The sequence below is a fragment of the Adiantum capillus-veneris genome, chromosome 10, assembly GCF_014529385.1.
Source record: "Adiantum capillus-veneris isolate H3 chromosome 10, ASM1452938v2, whole genome shotgun sequence".
Taxonomy (NCBI): domain Eukaryota; kingdom Viridiplantae; phylum Streptophyta; class Polypodiopsida; order Polypodiales; family Pteridaceae; genus Adiantum; species Adiantum capillus-veneris.
In genome coordinates, this window is record NC_140940.1 from 52,251,239 (window position 1) to 52,259,494 (window position 8,256).

An 8,256-nucleotide genomic window follows, 5' to 3' on the forward strand; every position below is an offset into this window, starting at 1 on the left:
TGACATATGCTTCTTCAAATGCAAATTTTTCACTTTTTGTGAAGGTTGTAGAAAGTGACTTTAGTGCAAAGTGTCAATATTACCCATCTATTCATGATGCATATATTGCAGAGTCTATGGATTATGATTGTTACTTTGACAACGGCACAACCAAGTATTACATTGCATCGTGATATGTTCACTTCTCTTGAGACATGTATCATGCCTTATACAAGCCAAGGATCAAGAAGAATCTTTATCTCCATTGGCACTTACAAAACTTGGTCTTTTAGACAAGCACTAAATGATAATTGTATTGTGCATGATCTTAGTTATGGTGAATACTTGTGGCATCCGGCACTTTGTTTTGTGGGCTCTATAAGCTAAATGATTACAAGAAATGTGTGGAAGAGGTGCTCTGTATGCAAACATGATGGGGGTAGAGCCGACACTAGTAAATTTGTTTACTCGCTGCTAAAGCAAAAATTGTGGCAAGGATTTGTGTAACTCTACCTCTTTTGGCAGAGTAATAATGAGAGGGTAGGGGTAGAGAAATTGAGAGATGACATGGGAAGCGAGGGTTAGCCCCTACCCAATGTGAAACACCTCGAAAACTAAGCATGCACAGTTTTTGATTTTAGATGCAAAACTTTGGTATGCACATTTTGGTCACATAAATTTTGCTAGTTTTCTTTGTTGCTAAAATTCTGTGAGGTTGCTTCTTTGCCCTCTCTTGAAGCACCATTGAAACATGTATGTGAAGGCTGTATTATAGACAATATGCAGTGCTCTAAGCTTCCTTAGGATGGTTCTTTGCGGACTACTTGCAAATTGTAGCTTGTTTATAAGCATGGGGATGATTCAATGTTGGATGTACATCAATTCATGGGGGAAGATTTTTCCATAGGAGCTATGACTTTTTGGACTGGTCCATTGGTCTGTACTGGAAGCAAGATAAGGTTTGAGATTCTCTTTGGTTTGATAATTGGTTTTGTGAGTTTTTCACATCTCTCATAGCTAATAATGTATCAAAAAACAAAGAGTGAATTTCACTCAATCATCGTGGCTCCCTTTAGCTCAACATCGAGTCTTTTGGGTTTCAACTTCTTCTCATAGTACCTGTGAATGAGCATCCTAGACAAACTAAGTACTCTAATAGAGTTTCAATCTGTACGTGTGAGTGAGCATCTCACCCACTCTGAGTGCTCTAACAAAGTTTCAACCTGTACAATGTACTCAAATTCTTGCAAACATATAACCACTTTGAATTTTGTGATGTTGCATCCATATAACACAAAGCGAAACATTTCTTTGAAAATAAAAAACATAAAGTTTTGAGGTAGCAAATAGGACCCAAGTTTTTCGACAGCAAACAATGAGACTATAATTATGTGCTCTATTGCAATTTAATATTTCTTAGTAGCAACTATTGTCATCACCCTATTGATAAAATAAATGGCCCTCGTTGAAGAAGTCTCAACATCTTTTCGCATCAACAGAACACTAATAGTATCATTTCCTACACTTAGATTCACATAAAGAGTCTGATCCCACTTTGAAGGAGCTATGGTTTGAAAGAGAACCTAGAAACTCTTTTATCTCTTTGAACTACTAATTCTTTCCCTTCACACCAACCAAAGGAGTCCTTGTGTGTCAATTGTTGTACATAAAGACCCATGTGCAAGGGTAGATGAATGAACTTGATATGATACCAACCAAAGGAGACCTTCACACCAACCGAAGGAGTCCTTGTGTGTAAGTTGTTTTCCATAGAGACCCGCATGCAAAAGGAGATGAATAAACTTGATAAGATACCTCACCTTGTGGGTAAAAGAAACCAAATCTTTGGCTAAAGTTGGTGGAGGCGGAGCCATCAAAGCTTGGATCTTGCTCAAATGTGCTTCTAATCCCCTTGTAGATACAATAGGACCAAGGAGAGAAACTTGGCTGAGTGTCATGTGACATTTATCAACATTACTTAGTCAACCACCAATTGTGATGTGGAAAATTCCTTATTAACCTTTTCAAGAAGAAGTGCACATGAGCTATAAATACAAAAGTCATCTATGGAGACTCTTATTGATTTTCCAAAAAGGAGCCAAAATACATGAATTATTTAACGTTGGAACTTTTTGGTGCATTGAAAAGACCAAATAGCATCATTGTAAGCAAAACACCCACATGGTGTTATGAAAGTAGTTCTCCTCTAAGGTTCCTTTGCAATCTTGATGCAGAAGAGAGAGAAAGTAGCCATCACACATTGCATACCTTTCATATCTTGCTACTATCTCATTGAGAACATCACCCTAAAAAGGGAGAGGGAAGTGATCCCTCGCATTCAGGGGATTTGCAATTTAGACAAACCCTTCATTTTTGTTCTTCTTTTAATTCACCAGATTAAGAGATAGCCACTATGTATCTTCTATTAGATTAAATGGGTCTACATTCAAAAAGCTTTCTTATCTTAGGTATTAGGGCTACCTACTAAACCATTCCAAGTTATCATTCTCATTGCATTGCTTCCTTCCTTCATTTTGGTGTGATGTTGTGCCACACACATCATTGCAGTCTAGTCATACCCATCATTGAAGATCTTTGGACGGTACCCTTATATAGTTAGATAGGCACTTCTTGCTTCCTCAATCAAGTCCTTAGCTAGCACCTTTGCTAGCTTAACTTCCACTACATGTGATATTTGTGGTGGGTCTACCCTGTTAACTTGTGTTAGGATTAAACGCATTATCTCAATGGAGCTATCACTTTCCTTTGGCATAGTTAATTCCTCTTCCATGTTTTCTATGTATCTTTAAGGTCATGTCATGTACTAAAATAGTGAAAACTTTGTAATATGTATTTTTTGGTGCATCTTTATTTTCTTTATGCTCATGGAAGCAAAGATTGATACTTTTTTAACACATTACTGAACATTGATAGCTATTTAGTGCATGATAAAGGCGGTGATTGTATTATCTTGTGGATGAATGAGTCTTCATGTGTGTGTGTGTGTCTCTGTGTGCACGTGCATGTGCATATATGGGTGTGCTCACTCACTCACACCTGCACGTTCAACCTTGAAAAAAGTGCAAGGAATATTAATGAAGTTTAGTATAACTAGTATGTAACCTATATTTCAAACAGAGAGCAATAGCAAAAAACGATAGCTGTTTAATTTAGTAATGTGGAGTCAATTGTTAATGTCATTAGCATACCAAACAATCTTGCTCCACTCAAGCTGCATTGTAACTTGCATCCTATAATTAGAGCCCAGCCACACCACATGCATATAAATTAACATAACAACAATAAAAATGGCTAATCATACATTACAGACCCATGCTTTGTAGAGAGAGAGAGAGAGAGAGAGAGAAAGAGAGAAGGAGAGAGTAAGTTTATTTCAACAACATCACCCTCATGCTACATGCCATTAAAAACATGTAGTGCTTGCTCATATATAACCTTAGACTCCCTTGCCCCAGACCCTTGAACAATATATGAGATTATAAAAACATGGAAGTCAATAGAACTAAAAAACTCAAGACTCAAGTGTGAGTTGGTTTCCAAGTACAGACACGTATGTATGTGTGTGTGTGTGTGTATATATATGTGTGTGTGTGTATATATATATATATATATAGAGAGAGAGAGAGAGAGAGAGATTCTTCAATTCACCAAAGAAGTTTTGCTTGTTAGAGTAGGAGAGGATTTCAATGTGGGCTTGAGTCATGGAATTGCTATCATGTGGCGATCACTACAAGAGGTTGTGTGCTCTTGTGACGCTGTTAGCGATGGAAATACACTGGGTTTTTATAACCCCCAGCGTCGCTAAAACCGTACCTAATAGCGTCGCTACGAGAGTGTCGCTATATGCGTCACTATAAGCGTCGCTATATAAAGACGCTCATAGCGACGGTCATAGCGACGATTATAGCGACGTTTACACAGAAGTCTATAGCGACGCTCCAGAGCCATAAATAGCGACGGTTATAGCGACGCCCGAGAGATTTTTTTTTTGGTGACAGGGCATTGAATGCCCTGCCACCCATCAACCATATTGTACTTGATTCACTTTTTAAAAAAAGTGCAAGGGTAGATAATAGACCCAAAATAGTCACCCACAAGACGCATTGTTTGCAAAATTGACAAGCGTAAAATTGACAATTGTACACATCATAGGCAAAATGAATTGATTGGCAAATGTAATAATGACAATTGTACAACATCATAGGCATAAAGAATTGATTGGCAAAATGAACCGCGGTGACAAATGTAATAATATACATGGTTCAAAAAGACGTATAAAATCCGTCTCATGATACATAAGCTATGAGAAACCCTAAACTAATGCTATCTAGCTACGGCTAAACTGACGTCGTCTAGTCAGACGTCTCATCGCATCCAAGCGGCGTATCTGTCGGATTCTGCAAAAAAAGACAATAAGACAGCTTTCAGTAAGTATAAACATATAACGACATTTATAAAACAATACAAAAAATAGAAAAGAGTAAACCCTAATACTAACCATGCCGCCGCGAGAACTGAGAATGTCCATCAGGGCGTTTAAGCCCTTCCTGCTGCGTACTCGCGCTCGTATGGTGTGGGATCACGTCCTGTCATCGACCACTGTCAAAACATACAAAGAATTCATTATGTTAGAATGAAAAAACTCATAAACCCTAAACTATCGAACATAAAGAGCAATGCGAAAACACTTACAAAATCGGCCTCAAATGATGCCCATCCACCGCTCCCCAAGTGGTGCGAGCTCCCTGCCTCTACTCGCGCTCTGGCTGCATCCTTTTGTTGCTTCCACTTGTCGGGATTCTCGCGCGCTGCTTTCTTCGCATTCTTCCAATCTTCTTTGGCCAGCCAATCTGGCCTGTTCCACCCATGCTTGATTGCTTTTTGCACTTCGAAATTCTTGTGTTTGCAGTATTCGCGCATTCGAATCTTCATCAGGTCTTCATTGAAGCGTTGATCCCGTGTTGGAACGGGAAACTCATCATGAAGTATGTTGATGACTCTGTTTTTTAAATCACTTGGTACTTCACTCCATTTGTTTAGTATGTAGTGTCGAAATGCTTGTGTTTGCAGTATTCGCGCATTCGAATCTTCATCAGGTCTTCATTGAAGCGTTGATCCCGTGTTGGAACGGGAAACTCATCATGAAGTATGTTGATGACTCTGTTTTTTAAATCACTTGGTACTTCACTCCATTTGTTTAGTATGTAGTGTCTAAACAGCTGAGAGCAAAGACCACGCATGCGCGAGATCACCTTCTTGCCGTCATCATCCATGATGATGCCGCCGCTGAAGTCGACGGAGTAAGGCAAGCCCTCTGGCCGGTGACGCGTGAACCTGGGTGTCCCGACAGGGGTCTCTAGCGGCGTGTCGATGGGGGTACGGACGTCAGGTGTCTCCACCGGCGTCTGGGCCCCGAAGCGAGGAGTGTCGAGTGGGGTGGCTCCTGGCGGAGTAGGTAGAGGTGTGTAGCTGCTAGGAACAGTCAGCCGTGCAAAACCTGGCGTAGATGGCGATGTTGTGGCTGGTGTGGGGGCGGGCAAAGAAGGGGAGGGTAAAGAGCCTCGTCGAACACGAGGCGGTGTGGAGGCATCGGTGGCGGAATCCCCACAACAACCGCCACCGCCACCACTAGAGCGCCGGTGTCTAGACGAGTGTGAAGCTCGTCTCGTCAACGCCGAAGCTTCGGAGCGCGCCGAATGCTCCGAAAGAGAGGGAGATGCGGATGGAGTAGGAATGCGCGATAATGCGCCAGAGCGATGATGCTCCACGTACCACTGTCTCTGCTGCAGTGACAAAGAAGAAAGAAACTCCTCATCATCCATACCTGCATTAAACACACGAATATTTAAACTTAATATTGAATGAATAGAGTAAACAATGACGCAAAGACCATTAAATACAATGACGTAATGACGCATATAAATACAATGACGCAATGAATTGAGTGATAGAAGAGGCAAGTCGAAAACTCAGAATTTTCAATCAAAAGATGTGAGCGCGAGTAGAAAAGAGCGTTATACACCATGGAAGGTACTTAGAGAGCCAGAGCTTTTACAACACGGAGCAAAATTGTTCAAATACAATATTTGTGGCTTTAAGAGATCTCTCTCTCATCCTCGCAAAACTCAGCATAACTTCCTATATCTATATAGAGCTCTCCGTTTAAACACATATCCTCTGTTTCATTTTGTAGCTCCTCTGCATGCACCCCATATAGAGTAGTAGCATCTTGATGCTCGTCTGGCACCACCGCAGCGGCTTCTGATTGAGCATCTTCTCTGATCTCCTCCATTGATGCCGTTGTGATTGGCACATGGTAGCCTTCATACGTCCTTGCACTACGAGGGGCTACCTCTATGACGTACCACCAGTTTGATGTAGACTTTGTAGGATGAAATATTACCTGCCAGAGCCACATAACTTACATGAGAGCTTTCAAGCACATAACTTGTAAAAGGGGGATGTTAACTATTTACATACTTACTTGTTCACAATGCTCGGGTAGTACCAAAGTGTCTCTTAGGTCAGTCCATTTCTTAGTAGAATCCACCTCAAGAAAACCAGACTCTCCTCTACGCACAGTAGCGTTGCGACCCTCCATGATTATCTTGAACCATTGCACGTCGAACAAGTTGACAAAAAATCCTCTGTAATCGATCCTCAAAATCTCTTGCAGCGTGCCGAAGTAAGTGAGTTCCGCCACCACAGGATCTGCATCAGAGGAACGTCGTTGACTAGACTGTTCAAATTTTGCCATGATTCCACAATCTTGAGTAAAACGCTTTTTGTCTATTCGTTCCACCCTAAAATGTCGACCTTTACACCATGCTGCTGTGTATGACTTATACTACAACGAACAAAGATTATGAGTGGCCATTCAAACGTTTAGAAATAAAGTCACTAGCTAGTCGTACATTGCAAACTTACCTTGGTCGCGCAACCCCGAGAGTACTCCCACTCTTCCTCAGTCACTTCGTCACCGCATTGTTGTGCGCTTTTCAATTGGTTGTGCAACCATCTTAAGCTCATGAAGGTTGGTAGGCTCTCCAGAACCGTCGGATAGTGCATCGGTGGTCGTCTTCCCCGTCTCCACTCGATTCGTGCCCTTTGTCGCTCTTGCTTTGCATCCTCATATTGTGAAATCCACTTTTGCATCACTGGATTGTGAAGCATGCAAAATCGGTTGATTTTAGCCTCTAGATCTTCCGTCATCTTCTTCTCAACACCGAGATTGCACATGACAATCCCAGATATGCGCTCATCATCTATGGTTCGCCATAGCGTGTCCCGGGCTTTATCAAATCCGTCTAGCCACTCTCCCATGTACACTAGGGACTCTGATACCAACCAACCTTCTGCCATGCTACCCTCCGGACGTGCCTTTTGACGCACATATCCCTTAAGCGTTTTCATGAAACGTTCTAAGAAGAACATCCATCTGGAATGAGCTGTGCCAACTATTTCCACCTCATCAACTATGTGAACAAGAAGATGCACCTGAATGGTTAGCATGGTAGTAGGAAAATGTTTCTGAAACATGCACACAAGCTCCGCAGCATTCAGTTTGGCGAATGGTATGGAGTCTACGTTGATCTCCTTTTGTGAGATCCATTGCACTAGCTTTGCAAGTTTGTAGATTGTGTTACGGATGTCGAGAGACAAACATCCCTCAATGGCAACCGATAAAATAAACTGTAAAGTATGCGCAGCAATGATATTAAAGTCCACATTTTATGCAATGATATTAAAGTCCACTATGAACGTACCTGACACATTTTATGCCAATCGTGTGACTTCAAACCGGTAAGCTTTCCTTCTTTAGTAAAACACGTTCGGAGCGAGTACATTACGCTAGTGGGGGTCCGCAAAGATCGAATGGTCTCTTTTACTTTGCGTTCTTGGGCTCCTGTGAAAATCCATGGTGCTTTAGGGAGTTTTATCGATCCATCAGACGCTGTTTGCGGCCAATATTGCTCCATACGATCCACATTTCTAAGGTCAACTCTGGCTCCCAAAGTATCTTTCTTGCCGGTCAGATGGTCCCATAGTAGATTACCCACATTCTTGAATATGTGCATTGGATCAAGCAAGTGATTGATCATGAGTCGGGGCCAGTATGGTAACTTGTACCATAGAGATAGTCTCTTCATCCCTGGAGGCAATCCGTCATCGCACATCTCCTTCTGCTCTAACCATGCTTGTGCAGACATCCTTGGTGGCTCTCTTCCCAAAAAGCTGTCGCGTAACACATGATTC